At 37.9% G+C, this 24,183-nt stretch overlaps 1 long non-coding RNA gene across 1 annotated transcript in view; it reads right to left on the bottom strand.

Moving 5' to 3' along the window:
• The window catches only part of LOC122757094, an 84,159-nt gene extending 82,199 nt beyond the window's left edge, over positions 1–1,960 (bottom strand). Inside the window, exon 1 of the long non-coding RNA XR_006357018.1 lies at positions 382–1,960. This is a non-coding gene — a long non-coding RNA (uncharacterized LOC122757094). The remainder of the gene's footprint in view (positions 1–381) is intronic.
• Positions 1,961–24,183: the final 22,223 nt, after the last annotated feature.

Raw genomic sequence — 24,183 nt, 5'->3', positions numbered from 1 at the left:
TTTTTTTAATTTGATACATATATATATTTTATTTTATTTTTTTATATATATTTTTTTATTTACTATTTTCATTTAATAAATATAATAAAATAGTAGTTTTAATTATTCAAATATATTTTGAATAATTTTTTTATTATTATAATATTATATTTATTTTGTATTTATGTCTTAGTTTATTACATTTTTTATTTTTTAATTATAAAGTTCTCAAACAATGCTGCGCAATATGTATTAATGTTGTCGCAGACTGAACTATTTTCTCGCAGTGTACTGCTGCGGGAGTAAGCACACATAATGTGCATAAATATATTTACAGTTATGAATAGTCGTATATCAATATGCGTGGCAAACAGCTAAACGACTCGGCATAACTTAGCTCACCTCTTTTGTGTTTCACGCTATGTGCGGATAGTTGTTGTTGTTGTTGTTGGTTTTGTTGCTATTGTCGCTTGTGGTTGCTGTCACGGCGAGCTGCAGTTGCAAGCGCTAGTTGGCGGTTAACGGAGCCTGGAGTGGGTCAGGTGGGTTGAATGGATTTTATACTGTTTGTGTTTGCTCGACTGCGCTCTTCTCGTAGGTGGGCGGGTGGCTGAGGTCGGACGCTAAGGGGCGGAGTAAGGCAAGAATGTAGGCGCTCGGCCTGATTGCTGGCAATGTCGTTGGCCGTGTGAGAATATCGCAGATGACTACGGCAATGACGACAGCGTCGTAGCTTACCTACGCTTCACCAGTCAGCCTGACGTGCTGAAAAGTCACTTTCGAGTGTTTTCACTTTCCTTGTGGCTGCCTGACTGCGTGCATGTTGCACGTGCGCGTTGACGTTGGCGCCGCTGCTGCTGCTGCTGGTACTGTTGGTGGTGCTGGCGCTAACGTTGGCTCTGCTGCCAGCCAAGTGCCACTTGGCAGCGTTGTAAGTATGAATTTTGTGCACAGGTGCACACACACAGATAAGCGACACGAGCTACAGCTGCAGCCTTGAAACAATGCGAGCCTGTTGTTAGTGCGATTTAAGACAGACAATGACTACCCATTCGAGGCACTCGAAAAGTTTGCAGTTTGTGTTTTTTTAATTTGCCTCGTCTCTGCCTAGCATAAACTGTGCAGGACGCGTCGCGTTGGCGTCGCTGGCTTCACACAGAGTTTTGGGTGCATTTAGTTGGAATTGAGTTGAGTAATTAAGTTCAGTTGCTTGCGTTGAGTGCATAGTTGACTGGCATGCTGACGATGAATGCTAAATTATGCAAGCTCTCGCATATGGCGAAACTGACCCATTAGTACGATGACGTCGACGACGGCGGCGACGCCACATGCTAACATTTCGACAGCGCGGCCGCGGCGGCGTATGAGTAATAACGATGTCGCCTAAAGGGAAATTGATTTGATAACGCGGCTAACTGAGACGGGGGACGGAGACGAGCTCGGATTGGGGAGACCGGAAAACTTGGGTGTTCAATTAACGCGAGCCTATTCAAATCCTGTTGATATTGTTGTTTGTAAATAGTGTCACACTTTCGTTGCTGCTGTTGTTGTTGTTGTTGTTGTTGTCAGTTTGGCTTTCTAAGGGGGTATTATTTATTAAACAAGTCGAATGTTTTGCCACGCGCCACGTAGCACGTTGTCGTAGGCACCAATACCAATGCGTTCGACTCTCGCGTGCTCTCACTCAAAGCACTCACACACACAGACACACGCACACCTTTGCCAAAGAGCGTAGCATAGGACGCGTTCCTGTCGTATATCTTGGCCGATGCCGTAATTTCCACTGCCCGCAGAGAGCTGTAGCTGTGGCTCAACTGGTAATTGGCCAACGCACTTGGATGGCAATACACTTGACCTATCACTGGCAATAATTTGAGAGAATTCGCGTTTAATTTGGTAATTTTTAGAATTTATTTTTATTGTCACGCTTTGTGCAGCGTGCTAACCGCGTTGATTTGTTCGCACCTTGACTATTCGTTACTAAACTCAACTCACAGCGAGAGTTGCCCACAGGCCAAGAGCGCAGCGCACACTCGTTGATTTCTCGGCTGTGTGGTGAGTTCCTGCCGCGTGAGAGCGTGTGCCAGTCGAACGCCACAACAGCTGTTGGCGGCATATACGAAATTCAAAAAGGACTCGACTCGAGTTGAGACTGAACACTGAGCATTGCCTGTAAATAGGTAAATATTTGCCAAATTGTTGCAATTCGTATGTAAACTTATCATATCAACTGTTGTGTATAAATATTATATTGTCTGGAAATCGAAAAAATGTCTGCCAATTGCCTGAAGAGCGTATTCGCGCACGCTCTTTGCGATTCACGCTCTCGCGCCTTTTCGACTCTGCTCTCTCTCTCGCTCTCGCTCTCACTCTGACAGCACAGCTGTCTAAGCGCCAAGAAGCCTTGCTGAGGGAATACACATGTGTGTGTGCGTGGGAGTATGTGTCACTGTATGTGTGAGTGTCTGTGTGTGTGTTTGGCATGGAAATCTGTTGCATGAACGCGATTTGTTGTCCTCTTTATCTCAGCTGAGTGTCGCCCAAGTGTCAGTAGTGCTTCTTGCAACATAAATTACTTCGTGGCTTCCCAGCCGATGACCACTCAAAGCAACAACTATCCAAAATTGGCCAATATAAAAGGGAATCGAGATGCAGCAACAGCAAAAGCAGAGATCCAAAGAGAAAAGTAAACAGAGATCGACTATGACAACACAGTGCAGTATAAAGGCAGATAAACACACATTTGCGCGCACACACACTTATACACACACACACACTCATACTAACACATACTCGCAAAGCCAAGCCGGATATGGAGTGTCTGGCAGTCAAGCGTTTCTCTGGATTTACGTAACTATTGCTGAGCTCTAGATGACTTTTGTTGTTGTTGTTGTTGTTGTTGTTATTGTTATTGTTATTGTTATTATTATTTATGCTGTTATTTCTGCTTTTGCTGTTGCTTATCTGTGTGGGTGTGTGTGTGTGTCCTTCGACTCAATGCCAACACAAGAAACAAGTAAGAAAGCTCTAGTCGAGACTGCTCGACTACGAGATCCCCTGAACCCTTGGAGCAATAGATATTTCAATACTTTTTCGCGACTTTCAGCTTACACAAAAACACGCACACACACACACACACACACACGCACGTACGCACACACAGGTATACATACACACACACGCATACAGACACACATACACACACACACGCATACAGACACAAACGCATACACACACACACATACATACAAGCAACCACGCATAAACACGCATGGGCTGCAGTGTGCGCTTACTATGAGAACTTAATTGTTTAATAACTTTTTTATGGACGTACGATCTTTATGAAACTTTTAGATTATGATTATAACATGAATATGCATGTAATTGCCAAAGCACAAGTCTCTAGTATTTGAAATACGCTTTTTACAAAAGTGAGGGTGAGGGGTGAATTTAGAGGTGGGGGGTAAATTTTAACAAAAACCGAAATTGTATAAATTGCATATAAGCATACATTAAAAATTTGGAGACTCTAGCAATAAAGGTGTAGAAGATATAATTTTATAACTGGGTTTCGATAAGGTTTTTTATCGATAAAAAAGATCGAGATGAGTTATCGATTTTTAATGATAAACTTGATATGCGCGCTGTAATTACGGACATTTTAAAAAAATTTGAAGTCTCTAGCTTTTATATCTTCTGAAATCGACGCGTTCATACATACGGACAGACGGACAGACGGACAGACGGACAGACAGACGGACAGGGCCAAATCAACTCAGCTCGTCACCCTGATCAAGAATATATATACTTTGTGGGGTCTGCCACGCCTCCTTCTCCCTGTTACATACATTTCAACAAAACCATTATACCCTGATTTCCCATTGAAAATGGGTTCAGGGTATAACAAGTGTGTAAGCCACCAAAAATATTTACAATAAAAACAGAAAACAAATGAGCGCTGTTGATATAGTAATACTCGCTTAAAATAGGTATTTAGAGACGTTATGGTTCATTTTGAATATAGTTTATTAAAAGGATATTTTTTAATTTATATTGCGTTATAGTTGTCTGATAATATATTTTGCTTTTCTGTTGCTTCAACAATTTTTTTAAATTTTTTATACCCTGAACCCATTTTCAATGGGAAATCAGGGTATAATGGTTTTGTTGATATGTATGTAACAGGCAGAAGGAGGCGTGGCAGACCCCACAAAGTATATATATTCTTGATCAGGGCGACGAGCTGAGTTGATTTGGCCCTGTCCGTCTGTCTGTCCGTCTGTCCGTCTGTCCGTCCGTCCGTCTGTCCGTCTGTCCGTATGTATGAACGCGTCGATTTCAGAAGATATAAGAGCTAGAGACTTTAAATTTTGTTTAAAATGTTCGTAATTACAGCGCGCATATCAAGTTTATCATTAAAAATCGATAACTCATCCCGATCTTTTTTATCGATAAAAAACCTTATCGAAAACCAGTTATAAAATTATATCTTCTGCACCTTTATTGCTAGAGTCTCCAAATTTTTAATGTATGCTTATATGCAATTTATACAATTTCGGTTTTTGTTAAAATTTACCCCCCACCCTTAAATTCATCCCCTCACCCTCACTTTTGTAAAATGCTTATTTCAAATACTAGAGTCTTGTGCTTTGGCAATTACATGCATATCCATGTCATAATCATAATCTGAAAGTTTCATGAAGATCGTACGTCCACAAAAAAGTTATTAAGCAATTAAGTTCTCATAGTAAGCGCACACTGCAGCCCATGCGTGTTTATGCGTGGTTGCTTGTATGTGTATGTGTGTGTGTATGTGTGTGTGTATGTGTGTGTGTGTATGCGTTTGTGTCTGTATGCGTGTGTGTGTGTATGTGTGTCTGTATGCGTGTGTGTGTATGTATACCTGTGTGTGTGTGTGTGCGTGTGTGTGTGTGTGTGTGTGTGTGTGTTTCTTGTGTAAGCTGAAAGTCGCGAAAAAGTATTGAAATATCTATTGCTCCAAGGGTTCAGGGGATCTCGTAGTCGAGCAGTCTCGACTAGAGCTTTCTTACTTGTTTTTTTTAAAGTTTATTAAGCCATACGGGGTACTCCAGTAACCCCTTTGTGAACTTATTATCTATTAATTCTGCTCATTTGGGCGCGCCGGCAAACTTACGTCGCAGCTGTCGCAACTTCAATCATAAATCATTGAAATATTTCTAACTCTAAAACTAAAAATACAAATATTTGAAAATTATAAACCTACAGAAAATAAATATAAATAATATTCATAAAATAAAACAAATTGTTTTCCCAATAAAAAATATTTAATACTCCTACTCTAAGAAGTATTCCTTCAACAACTCAGAGACGCGCAGCAAAAATTACACTGCATAAAGCCAATATTCTTGATTCAGCTGATGGAAGAATATGTATGTATGTATGTACATATGTATAAGGAAATGCGTCACTAACTGCTGCTGGCGCCATCTATCGGTGGTTGGCGCCCGCAATTTAATTGAATCCCGCAAGCTGTTCCATTTATACTAAATTGATTTCGGTCTTTGTGCAATAACCGTTAGCACAAAGCACATTACCCGTTGTGCGTCATCAAAGCGATCCGTATGGCGCTGCAGGAAGCCTGTCGCATGTCAGTGGCTCCAAAGGAATGTGTGCTCAATATTCAACTGACTCGCCGTCAATAGTTCCAGCTGCTACCTTGACTACGTTCTAACGTGGCTATTAGACACGTATTAAATGTAGTTTTTAGCAATTGCAAAACGTTGCACATTCCAATTTGCAAGTTGCACGCAACATGCCATCAGCTGCCTGGACGCAATACACTCAATCGAAAAATGCAAAAGGCGCTCGGGCAAGCTTAAAGTTTTCAAACACTTTCATACTTTTCAAGCGCAACTTTACAAGCTGCTTACAACAAATACAAACCAACAAGCTGCAACAATTAGTAAGTGGCAGTGGCGCTGATACGCAGGGCACAAATATTTGCAGCTATTCAATGCGCATGTGGGAGATTCCGATTTCATTTATAAAGGACTATAATAAAAGAAGAAAATCGAATTGCAAAGTCAATTAAAATGTATAATTCCAATGAGTTGATTCAGTTTGGAAGAGTCATTTGATAATGGAGAGAGCTTCAACAGAAACCATCTGCAAGTCTTTGCAGCTCTTAACTATAGAAATGTAAACCATTGTGACTTCAGCTTACAATAAATATCCTAGTCGATGATGAAATACCCTAGCTCTAGTTAAGTACTCTTTCAATTAGCACGCGTAGAATTGTATTCGGCTGATTCAATTACCATTTCTCGGCTAGGGAATAAGAGAAGTTTATAATAACTTTATATTTAACTATATATATTAAACAATATAACAGTAATGATGAAATGTTTACAAGCAAAATATGTTGATAAAATTTAAATTTCTTCTCCATGTAAGTGATCGAAAAGAAGAGTAAAGTTAACTTTAGGTAATTAGATATTTCTTGTAGCTGTAAAGAAAATGAGATTGGGATTTTGAGAAATCTGACTATGGGCTTTTGGAAAAATTATGATAAAGAAATTGTCATGATCTATATATTATAACATATATTCGATAACTCATCCCATTTCCTTCTCATTGATAAAGCTGTTGTCTAATGTCACATTTTAAGCGCAGCTCAAACACCATAAAACAATTCCACTTTCGCTTAACTGTTTTCAGCATGACCTATGTACATATATTCGCATTTGGGTTACGTGGTTCAACTCTTAGTAGCCCCCAAGCATGCACAACTTTTTTACATTTTGAAATAAAAAACCCCACTTTGGCTCTCTTTAAAAATTAAGAGAATAATAATTTGTAGCAAATTTCGCAACGTCAATGGCAAACGGCCCTCAAGGCCCATACAAACGAAAGCCGCAATTAGCTGGAATATCAGGTACATGCAAGGTTGCTAGGCAGAGTGAGGGAGTAGCGCAGGCAGAGAGGCAGCCGTTCAGTCAGCCAGACCGAGGGCAGGCCGTATTCTTTTAAACATTTTAATTATTTTGCAACTGTCGTTCGATTATTCATGACCCGCGGCATTGGCAGCTTGCGCGGCATGGGATTGGCATGGCGCTCATCAAACAACCGATGGCAAATGTAGTTTGCAATATCATTAATGGGACGGTCGCGGCAAACGAAATCGCGGGAATGCTGACTATTGAAATGAATCGAGGATATGCCTGGCAAGGGCTAGAGTATGGCGGGAGGGGCCCGGCACTTAAGAGCCGCTTGTTATGCACTTTTTCATATAAATTAACCGAGTTTTGCACTCCTGCTGCGCTGCAATACTGCTCTGCCGCGTGCTGTAATTTTACAACTTTGTCAACGTTTTTACCGTTAGCCAAAGTAAACTCAATTAACTTTTTGCTGCTTCAACGCTGGCTGCAGCAACAATAAACAATTTTTTCTATACCTCCTGCTCGCCTGGCCTCCTGCTCGGCTTCTCGTCTGCTCTCCTGGCCGTCGGGTTGGCAGAGAGCAAAAGCGTAATTACAGAAGATAACGGCCAAGTGCAGCCTCGGCTACTCGTATAAATTGCTTAGAAATTGTAAAGTGTTGGGCTAAATATTGCTGCTGTGGGTATTTGTCAAGACGAACCGCAGCAAGTGTCAGCTGACATTAACCAAGATTTGTGGCCAGCCCTGGCAGAGACGCGGCGCATTAGTCAGGGTTTGCAGCAACAGCATTTAATTAAAAAACTTCCGTTTGCCGCTGTGCAATTAGTGACCAGCCCTGAGTTATGATCGCAATGCAGACTTATTAATGTCCATATGGATCTCGCTGATTTTCTAACATTAATTCAAGTGACATTCTACCAGCGGCTGCACAAATAATAAATGAGCAAAGCAGAGCAAAGCACACAACATATTAAAATTTCATTATCTAGACGCACATACTTTTCAGTTGCTATTAACTCTTTGTTGCATGCAAAAAACGGGATAAATAGCATCAACGATAATACATGCGCATGCACAATGGAGGTAAAAGAAAGAAGGACGAAGGACGAATAACAGCAGGACGTTGCTATGGCTTAAATATGTATGCAAAGAAAGTTCCGCACATAAGACTCTGAGCAGTGCCAAGAAAGCCACCCAGGTATGCTAACACCTATGCATAAATAATGAGCATACACACACTCACACACACCCATACACCCATACACATGTTGTATGTCGACGCTAAAAGCGTCAGTGTAATAGCTAAAATAATGGCAAAAGTGCAATTGTGAGTTCAAGTAAATAAAAACTATTCAAATATGCAAAACACAATTCAACAGACAGCAAACGCCAAGGGCCTTATACATATGTGTGCGTATGTGTGTGTGTGCTCAAGTGCATAAATTTAGTTGTTAAAGCCTGATTGATATGTCAGCATAGGTCACAAGCCATATTCACATTGAGAACGGCTTTCAGCAGCTACAAAATAAAATTATTGTTGCTACATTTCAGTCAAAGCGCTCTGTGCTGCGTGCCATGCACAAAAGTGCACTATAGCTGCCATACAATACACTTGGGTGCGCCAATATATGCAGTGATGATATCATATCTGTCAGGTATATTATCTAGGAAAATCTCCAAGGTTTATTTAAGACAATGCAGATAAGGCAAGGCAACGGGCAACGGGCAACGGATTTTTGATAGAATACAGCAAAGCCTTCAGTTAGTCTTTGAACAAGCAAACAGCAATAAGATAACAAGTATTTATGTCTCATTCAAGTTCTTTGCCTTTCAAGGGTATTTTGTAGTCATAGTTGTAGCCGCACAACGAAGCTGGCGTATCTTTTCTCATATTTTATAACATTTCCTACTAGAATTGAAGCAGTCACAAAGCGCTCAAAGGCTTTTTAGTCATATTCTGTATTCTTGCGCTGTCACGTTAGCTTCGTGTTGCATTAAATAGATAAATGTTCCACTAAAGAATATTAGTAGTGCAGTATAAAATATAGTACTAAAAAAATAAAAGTGAAAATAATCATACATTGAATTGTTGTACAAACATTTATATGATGATTATACGTACTTTGATTTAGATCTGCATGTGACATGCATTGTGCCTAATCTTTTAAAATATTATTGTCAGCATTAATCATTCAGAGGTTTTACAGCTTCTCTTCTGAAATGAAACCCAAACTTAGAGTTTATGCATTATAAAAAATAATAATACAAAATAAAAATTGATCAAAGACAATCCAATTTTATTATTAATGGAAAAAAAATCATAGAACTTTTGCATGACTTTATTTTTATACTCATTCACGAAAGTGAATCAGTATATTGGTTTTGTGCAATGTCCGTCTTGCTGTCCGTCCGTCTGTCCGTCTGTCCGTCCGTCCGTCTGTCCGTCTGTCCGTATGAACGCAATCTATTTCGGCGCTATTGAAGCTAGAGACTTGAAATTTGGAGCACATACTCGTGTATATCTCCGATTTATAAAGTGTTAAAATTTTCCCGATCCGCCCACTAGGGGCGTGGCAAATCGGAAAATGCATTTTCCGATATACCAGAAATCATATAAGTTGAAGAGCTAGAAAGCTGAAATTTGGTATGTAGGTCCGCGTCGACAACCCAAGATCACAAGCTATGGCGGATATATCTCCGCCCATTGGGGGCGTGGCAAATCGGATAAAACTGTATCTCCTAAAGTTGTAAACCAAGAATACTGAAATTTTGCATGTCAGCTAATGTTATGATTCTATAATGTCTAAAAATAAAATTATAAGTCTACACCCATTAGGGGCGTGGCAAATCGGACCTGAAGATATAGTGATTTTTCAAATTCTGCTATTTTTTGGACACTATTGATGCCAGAGATCTCAAATTTTGTATATATACTCGGGCTGATCACCCAAGACCAAAAAGCTTTGTCGGATATATGTCCGCCCACAGGGGGCGTGGCAAACCGCAAAAATGTATATCTTCTAAAGTATAATAGCTAGAAGCTTCAAATTCAGATAGTTGAGTTACTGGTAGCCGCCTCTATCGATTCCCCAAAAAATAATTTTTACGCCTCTTTAGGGGCGTGGCATACCGAAAAATACCCTGTAATTTTCACTTTTTTTGAGAGTAAGCATTGAAACTTTGCAGTTAGGGTACTGTTATCTCGTTCTAGAAACTGACCAAAAATGAGGTGTCTACGCCCAGTAAGGGCGTGGCAAATCGGAAAAGCCTGTATATTCTACAGTATTAGAGCGAAACTTAACTACTAAATTGTTGATGGGATGTGAATGAGTATTCCGCAGTCGGTAACGCCCGACTGCAACGTTCTTACTTGTTTGTTTTATTTTATTTGTTTTTTTTTTTTAATATTTAATTTATATTTATTTTATTTTATTATTATTATTATAATATTTTTTTTCTTTCTTTTTTTTTATAAGGCTGCATAATATTTGGTATCATTTCTTGCTCAAATTGACAATAATATTAAAAAGTATAATAAATAATATATTAAATATTTATGCAGCACATGGAGGGTGCATTATTCTGATGACGCGCAGTGTCTCTGAGCCAAGAAATATAGACAAAGTAATACTAGATTAATTCCATTTTACTCAGCTATTTTAACAGTTAACTTTGTGGTCACTTTGATGAACACGTTGCAGATTCTCTCTGGACACACAAAAGAAAATTCGATCGGACTGATGTTTCACAAAACCATCATCACCTGGTTGAGTACTTTGAAGAAAGAGCTACAAAGGCGTTAGGGCAAAAATTAATTAACTTTTGTTGTGTGCCGTGATGTGTGGATATTGGCCACGCCTGACGTTGACAATATCCAATTTGCCAACAATGCCCGCAAAGAACCAATTACGATTCTCCTCCTGATGCGGCTGCTTGTTATTGTTTTACTCGTTTTTTATTTGTAGTTGGACGCCTCAAAAACCGCTTATTACAGCGAACAGCGACGCCTACAAAGCATCAAGTATGATGATGAGAGCGCGGGCATAGAAAAGGATTATAGCAGAGGCAGCAAAAGAAGAAGAAGAAAAAATGGCAGCCTTTGAATGTCAGGCAAAAAATAGCGCAAAGCCACTAACGATGCCGCTTTTTGTTGGCATTGTTGGTGGTTGCGGCGGTGCTGTTGCTGTTGCTGCTGCTGTTGCTGTTGCTGTTGCTGCTGCTGCTGTTGCTGATGGTTGCCGGCAGCCAAGAAGCGCCAAGAGATGATGAAATGATTATGAAAGCAATGTTAGTGAGCAAAAACTGCCAACGTGTGAACCTGTGTGTGGGTTGGGGTGTGTATGGGTGGGGGCGTGTATGGCTGGGGGTTCATATGGGAGTGTGTGTGTATGTAAGGGCGTGCGTGTGCTTTGGCAGTTGTAGGCACTTTGCGGATGCTCGTGAATTGAACGTTTATTGACACACAAAAGCTGGAAAATTGAAAAATTCTGCACTGCCTCGCCCCCTTTTTTAATGCGCATCACACCTTTCAGTTCATCTTTGTTGTTGTTACCGTTGCCGTGCCGTTGCCGTTGTCGCTTCTCTGGCAATCTACCCCGACAGCACCTGCCAAGCTGATGACAACGACAGTGCGCCGCTCTCAAAGGGCCGCTTTGTGTGTGGTCGTGCAAGCGTGTATTAGTATTCATTCAATAGTTGGCCAAGTTGCTGGCAATACAAAAACGAAAGCATTTTATGTCTTATTGCATATTCGTTCCCATATGCTATGCCACGCCGCCGACGCCCCTGCACCACTCGCTGCCGTTGCTTATGATTGCGCGCCCAACCATAATGGGTTAATGGCAAATTGAATTCAATTGAATGGCCCGACGGCTGCCGCTGCTGCTCGGGGGCTCAACAAAGATGCGTTCTCAAAATTTTGCCATATAAAATTGTAATTGAATTAAACTTAATGGCATATTTCGCATGCCAGCAGCAAAAATGGGCGTGGCTGGTAGTGTGCGAATTTTTTAATTTGCCTTAAGTGCAGACCGGCGACGACAGCGGCGCCGTAAAGCGTGAGCAAATTCAATTTTATTTGCTTTTAAAATGGGCTTTTGTATATGGCTAATACGACCGACGTGTGCACAGCACAGCATATAGTAAGAGAGTAGTAATAAGCCTGAGAAATACGCTTTACCAGCAATTTATAACATTTTTAATGTAATTTTCACCTTTAAAAGTTTCGCTTAATATGGATCAGTCAAGCAAAAACTGAATGTGGTTTCTCATTTAGATAGAAGTGTTAACATATCGGAATCTGTATATATTCCTGTACAATCCGACCACAATTCACAAATTTATCGCTTATTATTATGATCATTTAGCTCTTATTTAAATAAATAATAAATCATAATTTAATTTAATAATATATAAAATAATATAAAAAATTAAAAAAAAATTAATAACAAATAAAAAAATAAAACAATTATAATATAATCGAACCAATAAAAATATAATATAAAAACCTAATATACTCATTTCACTTTCGTGAATATAAAAATAAAATATAAAATTAAAATTAAAATTAAATGCAAAAATTAAAATTAAAAAATAAATAAAAAAATAATAATATAGATAAATAATAATAAATAATAAAAAATAATACATAAATTAAAACAATAATATTCGAGTCAATAAAAAATAAAAATATCGATAAAACAATATAACAATATAAAATAAATAAATGAGAAAAATAGTAATAATGTAAAAATAAAAAAGATAAGAAAAAAAATTAAATAAGTAGTTATAATCAAAAAATTCATATAGAAAAAATTAATAATAAAATTCAATCACATTAAGAAAATATAAGATAAAATTAAAAAGAGAAACTAAAGATTTTTCATTTAAAGCTTACTACCGAATCAATCATAATTTAACACTAGGCTAAAATTGATCGATGTTTAGTAATTCAGATACTCAGAAAAAAATCAAAAAAAGCTATAGTTAGAGCCTTAACACAAGTCTTAACCAAGCAAATAATTAAACCAAGTATTTAATTTCAAGAACTTAATTTGAGTGTTAAATTGAGAGTAGTCCTAATTGGTTAAATTGTACATACGCTACTCACTTATATGTACATGTGCATCTGCATACATACATATATATATATATATATATGTACGTATGTACATATCACTACGTCAATAGAGCTGTGTTTGCACGCATGTTGAAATAAAGTTCTCAAGACAAAAGGAAAAGGTCCATGTGAAACTATATGCATGGGAAACGTACCTAGCAGTGGGTGGCTCAGCGAATGCTGTTTGGCCACACTGTGGCGGGGCAGCTACAAAAGTTTTTGCCATTATTTTCTTTTGGGGGTAATTAGAATAATATTTGATTTGAAACATTTTATTTCAATTACAGCAACGTTCAACATTGAAGCAAACTAAATGCGCAGGGGGAGCAATGCCCGCGAGCGGATTGGCCAAATGAAGACGGAAACAACGAAACCAGCAGCTGCTCAAGTTTGCTGAAGCCGAAGGAGCAACTGTTACAACTGTTGAGACGAAAGTGAAATAAAATGAATGAAAAAATGTTAAAACAATATGAAATGAAATGACAATTAGGAGCGTGAAATGAAATTAAGCATTTGATGAAGCGCAGAGGAGCGGAAAAATGATGAAATGATAACACATTTCGTATACGCCGAGTGCGCCGTCGACAAAAAAGCAAAAGATAAATAAGCAACAACTAAATGAAATGCAAAGCTCATCAGGTGGCGCTTGCTCCATGGCCATTGTTGCCGCATAACTTAGCCAGTAAATAGCCTTAATTGTATGCCATAGACAAAAGAGCGAGAAACGAACGAGAACTAGCAGCTACCAGCCAGTCCATGGCACAAACAAAACTTTTGACTGCGCTTGACTGTCATATAATTCTCAGAGCTAAATAATTGAAAAAGTTGTTGCAGCTGTTGCAGATGCTGCCCCAAGATATGTAAAAGGACAGAGATTTGAATTGAGGAGCTATCCCTTCAAAATATACTTAAACCCCACACACACTCACCACAAGCACAAGCACAAACACTAATGCAATGCACATACTTGCTTTAACGCATTCGAAGTGCAACTAATCCTCGTGTTGTTCTTCAGTTTAAGGGTTGAGCATTATATTTGCTTGTTCTTGTGTTGATTATCAGTTTTGCCCACTCCATACATGCATGCATGAGAGTGTGGTTTGTGTGTGTGCGTGTGCATACTGTGTATAATCATGTACGTAGTATGCAATTAATTATCATTCAATTGAAATTACAATTCGGGCAGAGGCAAATCTATGACAGCGCGCCACAATAAGCACAAACAGTCTCAAAATCATCCACAAAACAACTTCATAATCGTCTTACTGAAATTACTGAAGAGTTTATTTAGCAACAGTCCATGTACAGAAATCATTCAACAATTTTATCATAATTATTTCAAAGGAAAATTGAACTTAATTTGCATTCAAATCAATTTTCATAGAATTGTGAATTTCCAATAAAGAATCGAATATTTCGGCATTCAGTTGACTGCACCAGTATTCAATTAGTTTAGTCAAACCCTGAATATGCAAACGAATATTAACATATTTGCGAAATTCATTTCACACCCAAGAGCACCACTAGTACACAACAAATTTGTAGTCAAGCTTCGAGTTCGTCATATAACAAATAAATAGAATGAACAAATTGTCTGCTTAGCCTGAAATTCACTTTGTTAACAAGCTTAATAATAGGCAAGCATATTTCCGTAAATCACAACAGATATTAAGTTCAATAATTTCTGTGCTCAAATCCATTGAAATTTTCGTGTTCATTGTTTTAGCTAAGATATGCAAACAAAGATATCTGACTGTGAAATATCTTTTCAATATATGTAAGTCAAGGTTTTGATTTCAATAGAGTTTATACAGCATCCATGTTAAATTTATTACACCTTCTGCTAAGGTACACAAAGCTCTTTTCATATATTTTATTAACTCCATTCCGTTAAACGACTCTGTCGTTGTTTAATCAATCTGTCTGGTTATCAAAACTAAATATGCAAATTCACAAAAGCCTGTGCAAAAACTTCTTAACAAAGTAAATTACTCAACCTGTCGAGAGCAAAGAACATACTCAAGAGCAGCAACAACAACTTCATGTAATCGACTGCTAAGTTAGTTAGTTAAATTCACTTTGACGTTCTTTGCAAAACTTTATTTCGAAAATAATATAAAATTATTTTGTGAGCTTTTGGGCTCAAGAAACAATAACTACCACATATATTTTAATACGTAGCATGCCACTTGCACCAGCACAACCTGGCAGAAAAAAGGAATGCCTGGGGCCCAACAAGTGCAACTTGTATGATGGCAACAGCAGCAAACAGCGAATGCAACAAGGTGCTCATGTATGTATGTGTATGTGTGTGCATGTGCTGTGCATGCTCTGGATAGATAGAGGCAGTACCCAGCGCACCATGGCTCAGCCACTATTATTAAGTATACTCTAGTTAATTTTTCTGGGTTTTGGCAGCGCTGAAACACGCTGAAAAAATACGCAGCTTGCGTCAGACATGTTCAACTTTTGGCAAGTCGCGGTACACTTCATACGCAACTATCCTTGATATACTCATGCAGCAGTCCCTATGGGTTTAACAGAGTAGTATAACAGTAACAGAGACGTATTATTATACTTATATATATGCTATTATTGTATAATTTATTTATAATTAGTATATACTGTGGAGAAAGTAAGTTCCCACCATGTCAGTCTAAGCTTCAGTTTTATTTTTATTTTTTTAATTTTATTTTTCATTTTTTGTTAGCTCAGCTTTTGTCATGACTAAAGTTTCCCAAGTTTGCTTTGTTATTACAATTGTTAAGTTGTATCACAAACTAAATTTGTGCGGAGATATTATTTTTTAACAATTTGTATGTAACCAGGCTTAAATCTCATATCCAAATTTTATGTACCTTTTATTTATATATACATTTGATGTATGTGTAAAATATTGTATAGTGATTACAAATTAGATAGCTCGAGTTTTTACATGATCATTTTTGGGGAAGTCTTTTTCAAATGCAAACTACAGTCGAGTCTCGATAGTTTGAATTTTTGTGTCAATTGAAAATCGGGACTCGACTCTATAATCTTTTTTGCTAAGTAAATAATTTGAAAAATTTAAAGAGCATGCCCAAATATATAAATTATAAACAAGGTTTATATTTATAGAATCCAATCAACCGCATAATGTCTCTGAATGCAGTATATCAAGCCTTGCCGTAACATATTCATAATATATTCTACCTGCATAGTAAGGGTATTCAAGATTCGGTGTGACGCGAAATGCAATTGTTACTTGTTGTAAGTTTGGCATATAACTTTTCCTTTGCCTACCCAGGCCCAAAACCTACTAGCCGCAACTCTTAGCCCCCATTTGCTGCCACTGCTGCTGCCGTTGTCGTTGGCATTGCTCTTGGTTTTGTTTTATTCCTGTTTTTGTTTTTGTTATGGCAAACAACAAATTTATATAAACGATGTCGGTTAGAATTGAACGCCTTCGGTTATTTGCGCGAAGTTTAATGGAATTTTCAACAGTTTTTGCAACTGTGATTTGCCAACCGCAGAGAACAACAGCGCCACACACCCATCCAGATCCAGATCCACATCCACCTCCACTGCCCCCCACATTGACATCCTTCACAAACACAAATACCAATTGCATGAATTCCGTTTATTTACTTACATTTTGCGAATTAAATTTGTCTTTATTTTTATTTTCATTTTATTTTATTTTTTTTAACTTTTTTTTTTTTTTTTTTTTTTTTGATAACCTGAAATGAAATTCAACTTTGTGCAACGGGACTGCTGTTCTTGTAACTGACATATGCAATTTGTGAGGAGGCGGCGGCGTCGTTGGATGGTTGAGAGCGTGCGGCTGTAGGCGTGGCATTAACATTTAGCACTTAAAGCCGGACGGGTAGACCCGTCTGTCAAGCAGCTTATTAAAAGCTTGCTACCAATTCGGACTGCATTAAAATTTCACTTTAATATGCAAAATGTGTACGACTTGAGGCCGAGAGCAGACAGAAGCTTAAAAAATATATGTCACATTTTGTGCCATTTGTTTTGTATTTTAATGAGATGAATTAGCATAAAATGCGAATGACAGGTACTCGCCCGCCCACGAGCCAGCTCACAGTGTCCTCTCATTCCACATGCATTCAATTTGTCAACAAAATATGACAACGTTTTCAGTGAGGCACTTTAGGGATTTGCGAAAAGGTCACAACTAACTATATAAATGTAGATGTAAGAAAGTACTTTGAAGTTTCCGCCGTTGCTGGTCCTATTATACAAATTTTGGAAATATACATATATATATATATATATATATATATATATATATATATATATATATATTCATATTTGTATATTTCGTTTGTTTTTTTTTTTATTCGTTTTTAATTTAAAAGGAGATAACTTAAAAGTCATGATGTGTATTCAGCGAGCAACCCTTTGCTCCCGCAATCATATGGCCGTCAGCAAAATATGTTCGCAGGCCGTTGACCAGGCAACCCTTATCAAAACATTTATATGAGTCCGTATATGTTAAGCGCAGAAATTTTGCTCCCCAGCATCGTTCCAGTTCAGCTCTCGGCAAATTATATAAAAAATGCTTAATGGCCTGTAATCTGCTTAAAACTTGGACACGAGTTCAATTTGCCAAATGGACAGCGGTCTGAGGATGGGCGCACGATTTTAAGCTGTCCATCCCGGCCACTCCGCCCCGGCGTGCCCCTGCAACATTCACCGAATGTATTCTTATTTATGAACTTTCATTTATAAATATGATATGCGTATGTGCGAGTATGTGTAGTTATGGCATGGTAAGAAAAAACAAGCACGAACCTTTTAATTTTACTTTAAATTAATGTTCGTGTGAATACGCCATATGGGTAGAGGTGTGTGAGTATGTGCGTATATGAGTGCATTTGTGCGAGTTGGGGGTGTGGCTGGCCAGTAGCCCGACTGAAAAGAAACAAACTGCCAAGGCAGACCCCGTATTCAATTTGCATTGTTGTTTTTTACACCGACCACTTTTTCTCTGTGTGAATTCATTTCTTTTCAAAGTTGAAGCTCACATATATGCATGCCCACATATACACATATACATATGCGAATATACGCGCTTAAACCCTTTTTTCCAAGTTTTTGGACGGCAGAAAGAAGCCTTTGGCTAAGAGACCGGAAAAGTGGCTTGGGACTTTTATTCCAAATTGATTACGGCTCGTTCTATGATGAGAATTAATTGAAGCATAAAGTTCTTTTTACACTTGATGGATTAGTGTGGAGCTCTTAATTAATTTATATAAATACGAGCATTTCAAATTAAGTTTAATGTATTTGCTTAACACTGAGCCAAATGCTCATAAAAAGGGTCAGTCGAAAGCAAGTTGAAAATAAAAATAATAATGGATGACATACCTATGCTGATATTTGGTATTCCATTAGTTTTCCAAGAAAAGGACAATTTTATGTATTTTATAAATTTTAAATACAATTAATTTATATATTTTTTTAATTATTTATATTAAATGTGCAAAACTATCTTTATGTTTAACTAATTTTAACATTTTCGCATAATTATAATTCGATATTATGTTATGATTATGTGTGTGCAATAAACATAATCAGCCAAGACTCCCCAGCTCTCATCAATGATAGAAGGTATTGCCCATACCGTGACTAATTCACATACCCAAATGCCCAACAGCAATTTAGCCCATCGCCCTCGAATGACTGCGTAATTTGCATACAGCTGAAAAATTATACACATAAATCAGTTTAAGCTTTAAATGTAATCAAAACCCAGAACCAAATTAATTAGAATTGAACAACGATAGCTGCACGGCTGAACGGCTGGGCTGATGGGGGCCCGCCTCCTGCCTGCTGCTGCTGCTGCAGTGCTAAAGGCTGGCCACAAGAGAGCTACATATTGATATCAGTATGACGAGCTGCTTAACAGTCTGCAAATGTTCATGTCCGTAAAATACACTCATTACACCGCCGCAGTCACCGCCGCCGCAGCCACTGGCAGAAACCACAACGACATCGTATCCTTCGCATCCATCGACTTTGATGAAGCGCCCAACGGATTGCACACGTTATCCGATATTAGTTTACGCAATGACAGCTAAGTGTGGTCTGATGTTCTTGTTGATTTTCGTGAGGCAGCCAATGTAGCTCAGCCAATGTTACTCTTGCTGCACAGGTTGTCGGTCAAAATTAACCAGGTGAAATGCATATTCGAGTTAGTTGGTTTCCAGCATTGACTCGCATTAGACAAAACTGAAATTACATTACCAAGCGCTGCATATGTGCACAGTATTCAGGCTGAAATTAATATGGCATTGTATATACATGATAATTGGGAAGTAAATTGCATTAAAATGTACTAATGAGTAAATCTAACATAATATCTGTGTAGGTGTGGTAGTATGGGAAAGAGAGAGAGAGAGAGAGAGAAATAGGTGTGTATGCCATTTCTCAATGAGAAACTCCTTCAAGTTTCTTTAACTTAAATACAATAAATATGGCAAAGGCATATCTTATCTAAATGAAACTCCATTTGCGATTCCCCCCTCCTATCTGAGAGAGTATCAATCTGTAAAGCAAACAATTAAAGCCCACAGCTCTGGGAGGGCGTGCTGAGATTGTTATTGCTGCTGTTCCTTTAATTATATAGGGCAGAACGCCTGCAATTAATGCTTAATTATGCATTAGAAACTAATATTTACGCAAATGAAGATTCAGGTGAGCTGACTGTATGTATCATCGTCTACATAAGTACAAATTACAATTGAAACCATCATTAAGTGCCGTAATTTTAGGTATATACGTAGAGCAGAAGCTGGATGTCAACTTGGGAGGATCAGATGGAGCTCGACAATTGTTGGCCAACTGTGTGTAGCCGGCAGCAAGTGAAAACGTTAACGAGGCCAACTAAATTAAAACATAATTTGAACTGTAACAGACCATCCCGGAGCACTCTACTTAGCAGCCCCCAGTGTGCTGAAAGAAATCTCAAATATTAAACAAACATAAAAACAAATTTTGTTTTTGCTTTTGTTTTTGGTGTTGTTGCCGTAGTTGTCGGCGCATGCAAAACAACACAAGTGAAACATGCGTATTAATAACGCACACAAAACGATGGGAAATCAAATAAGGGTGCTCTAATATGCCAGTGTTTGACTGGGCAATACCCTGTGAAGTTGTTACAAATATGAAATTACTGTTTTAAATTTTTCAAATATATTCAATTCGATAACTACATATATAGCTGATTTTAGGCATCCTTTTATACATATATAGATAATTGTAAATAAAATTGACCTGAATAAACGAAATTAAAGGCTGTCAATCTCTTGATGACAGTCACTCAGCGATAGAGACGAATATGCTGATTTTTCTAGCTCACCCTTAAAGCATCCAGATTTCTATTCCTTATACACACAGAAAAAAATACACACACATAATGACATTCTTCACTCATTTTCTATGGGCACAGGGTATGCAAAGAAAAAAATTAAAATTACAAAAAGCACGAAGGAAAGAAAGAGAACTCAAATGGGAAAAGCAAAGCAAAATGCTGGTAGCAATATTTCTAATCTAATTTTGCCAAAGTCGACGGACGTAATGGGAACAAAAAAATAACAAAAAATTAAAAGAAAATACTCAGCACGCCCAGCACACATACACAAATGAGAAGAAGAAGAAGAAAAAAAAATAAAACGAATAATAACAACAATGCAGGCGAGCCAAAGATGAGGCAAAGAAATGTTTATCAAAGTTCGAGCTACCTGTACGGGCGACACGACGAGGGCGAATGTCGAATGTCGCTAAATGAAATTAGAAACGCATAAAAGAATAATACAATGCGCCGAGGGGTTTCCTCAACTTTGCCTCTCTTCTCTTATATTATTTAATTTTTAATTTTTTTTTTTTTTTTTTTTTTTTGAAAATCTGCCTTATGCGGCAAACAGATTTGCTTAAGCTTTCGGTGGGGATGACGTGAGCGGGAGGGCCACAGCAAAGTTGACAAGCATTCGCCCAGGGGCAACTGATTTGCGTAGCTGGCTCTCTGGCTGGCTGGCTGGCAGAGGTGCGACTCCTTCCAGCAATAAGTAAAATTCCAGCCGAGTTATATAAAATAATAAACATAATTTCGCCGGCCTTTTTCGTCGCATTTTATTATTAACAGCCTAATGCGTTGTATTTCATTAAAAGTTATGCACGTTACCTTGTTTCATTTGTTTGCTGCAAGGCTCGTGCGTGCTTCGCTTTCATTCTGACATTCATTCATTGCCAAAATTTGCCCAAATTGATTTAGCATAGCCGTTTCTTTGTATGTCGTTCATTCTAAATCAGCTAATGAAGATAGAATGCGCCACTGCAGTTGCCACAAAACGAGGCAACAAAGCTGACAATTGACAGTTTTCCAATTACTGCAGTGGGCATGCCAGCGATTCAATGGACTAATTAGCGCGCTGGCAGGAAGCTGATATTCAAAGTAAAGTACAACCTGCCAACTGCAATACAGCTACACTGCAGCAGTTGTTAGGCAGGATTTTTTGGATGGAATTGTTAATGGTGGAAATTCTATACTGTGAGGTTTGCTTTCTGTGTAGACAAAATATGTTGTATATTTTACAATCATTAATGAAAAAAAATAGTCAAATATTTTTCTAAGCAGACAACTAAAACATCAGCCTATTAAACTATAATATTTTATAGAAAAACAACTAAGTGGGTTTACAATCAACATTATCCGACTAGAAGAACTCCGCGATGCATTGATATTTCAATGAAACTATCAATTATTGTTACCATATTCGATTGCACAGCTCAATAAGATTTGATTAGTTCGGTTCTGAAAAGCGAATGACGTTATTGATACAGGTTGAGGTTGAGATACCCTCGCATAAATGTGTTACGTAGTGTTCACCTGTAAATTGTAATTGTAGAAACGCAGAGTATAGAAAAGAGTTCAAAGCACAAATATATTATCATAAAGAAAATTTTTTTCATTTTCAATTTCAATTTATTTCACTCTTTGTTATAACTAAAAATTTTTGTGAATGGCATTTTACAATAATTTAAGATAAAGTAATTATAAAATATAAAAACAAATTCCTTGATTAAAGTTGATTTGTTGCTTTTTCTGATACAAGACATCGTTAATAGAAATTATGATTATATTATAACTTACTTTATATTAATTTTAATTTATTGAATTGTTAATTATTTCGAAGGTTTTTCTGCGATAAATGACGATGGTTATATTAAAAATTTTTTTTTTTTTAATTTTTTTATATTGAATTTCAATTCAAAATTGTTTTTTACTATTATTTTTTATACTAATTTATGTTTTTTTTTATTTTTTATTACTTGTTTATTTTATTTTTTGGTTATTTACTCTGAAGATTTTTCAGAATCATACCAACATTTTGTTGCCATTTAAAAAAATCATATAAGCTGTCTATAAAATTTAAGACAGCATGCTGTTTTCTGATGTGCATACGCTTGCTTACGATACAGCGCTGCCTTTCAATTGACCCGACTCTCATTGTTTCGCTCACTTTGAATAGCAAATTAAAATTGAAAATTCAATAAATCCCGCAACAGTGCACTGGCACACACACACACACACAAACACACACACACCTGAAGTATGCGAAAGGGGCATCAGGGCGAGCAACACATTAAAATGCAACAATTTATTTTACTTGTTGGCAATCGCAACAGCAACTCCGACTATAGAGCCCGCACTGGACAACACCCATGCACCCATGCTGTGCATTTTTTAACCCGCTGCTGGACCAGAACCAGCAGAGCAGTCGAAAAACATTTTACGAGCGCATTTCAACTGTAACAAATGTCCGGGGGCCATATTGAGAGCACACGGCAATTGTAAAACAGCGCACAGTTGGAAGAGGAAGAGCTGCGAGGAAGGGGGGAGGCAGGCAGGCAGGCACGCTAGCGCACTCAATTGCCAACTGCCAGCAGTCCGTATGCCATTTGCAAGCACGAGCCACCAGAATGATGCCAGGCCAACAGCGAGCAGGTAGCTCAGACACAAAAGCTGACCTCATGTACCAAAGTCCAAAGTCCAAAGCCAAGCGTAAGAGCAACGGCGACTGCATTCGTTCCGGACAAGGACGCCGCTTGGCATTTGAAGTGAAGATTGGTTTGGGTTTGGCACATCATGTGCTTCGTTGGCTCAACCGCCGCCTCATGCGTGTGTCTGTCTGTCTGTCTATCTGTGTGTGTGTGTGCCTATTTAGTATGGCTCTGGGTGCAATTACCAATGAACGTAACAGGTGATCAATTGTAATAAAACTCCCAGGATGCTTTCGCTTTTCATTATTTCCATTCAACTGTCGCACCAACCTACGATGCGATGGGATGCGATTCGAGTCGATATGTGTAAATGTCGGCGTGGCTCTTTTACCTCAATTCGTTTTTCGCTTTTCGATCCCTGGTCGCTGGTATATCGCTGGCATTGCGTAGAATTATGTGAACGACGCGTATACTTGATTTCGCTGCTCTGACTCTGACTGTAGCAATTGCAACTGTTCTCATCTCCCACCCAATGCCACCCATCAAGCGGGCGATTAAGCGTGACCAATTGCTCCATCACCTTCCAGCTGCCATGTTTATGGCATCTCACTGCTCACATAAAACGAAAACGGCAACATTTAATCACAGTCCAGCTAAAGTACACACACACACACACACATCCCACTCGGATCTCGCTGGGATTTACTTTGTTTAGTTCATTGTAGTTGTTGCAGTGCAGCATCGACGACTTCATATATTACAGGTCTCTATAAGCCTTAGCTGAGATTATACTCAGCCATAGATTATGTCTGCAATTTACTGCTGTGCAAAGGCGTCAAAGTTAGTCCAAGAATTTCTTAAATATCATGATTCTTAATTTAGTCCTTCAATTCAATTCAAAGAATTTATATGGGAATCTACTTGGCCGATAAATGTTACCTGTTATAACATAAGATTTGCTTTAATATTCATAATTATTATTATACTCATTCGTTTAATAAGAATAATATCAATAATAATATTTATTATTACTTTAAAAATTATAAACATTTTGCTAACATTTTCCCAAATCCAACAACAATAATAATAATTATTATTAATGAAAAATTATTATATTATACAAATTTTGCTAATATTTTCACAAAGCCAACAACAAGA

The sequence above is a fragment of the Drosophila mojavensis genome, unplaced genomic scaffold (genome assembly GCF_018153725.1).
Source record: "Drosophila mojavensis isolate 15081-1352.22 unplaced genomic scaffold, ASM1815372v1 contig_287, whole genome shotgun sequence".
Classification (NCBI taxonomy): domain Eukaryota; kingdom Metazoa; phylum Arthropoda; class Insecta; order Diptera; family Drosophilidae; genus Drosophila; species Drosophila mojavensis.
Note: the sequence above shows the minus strand (reverse complement) of the source record. Positions and strands in the feature narration are given on the sequence as shown.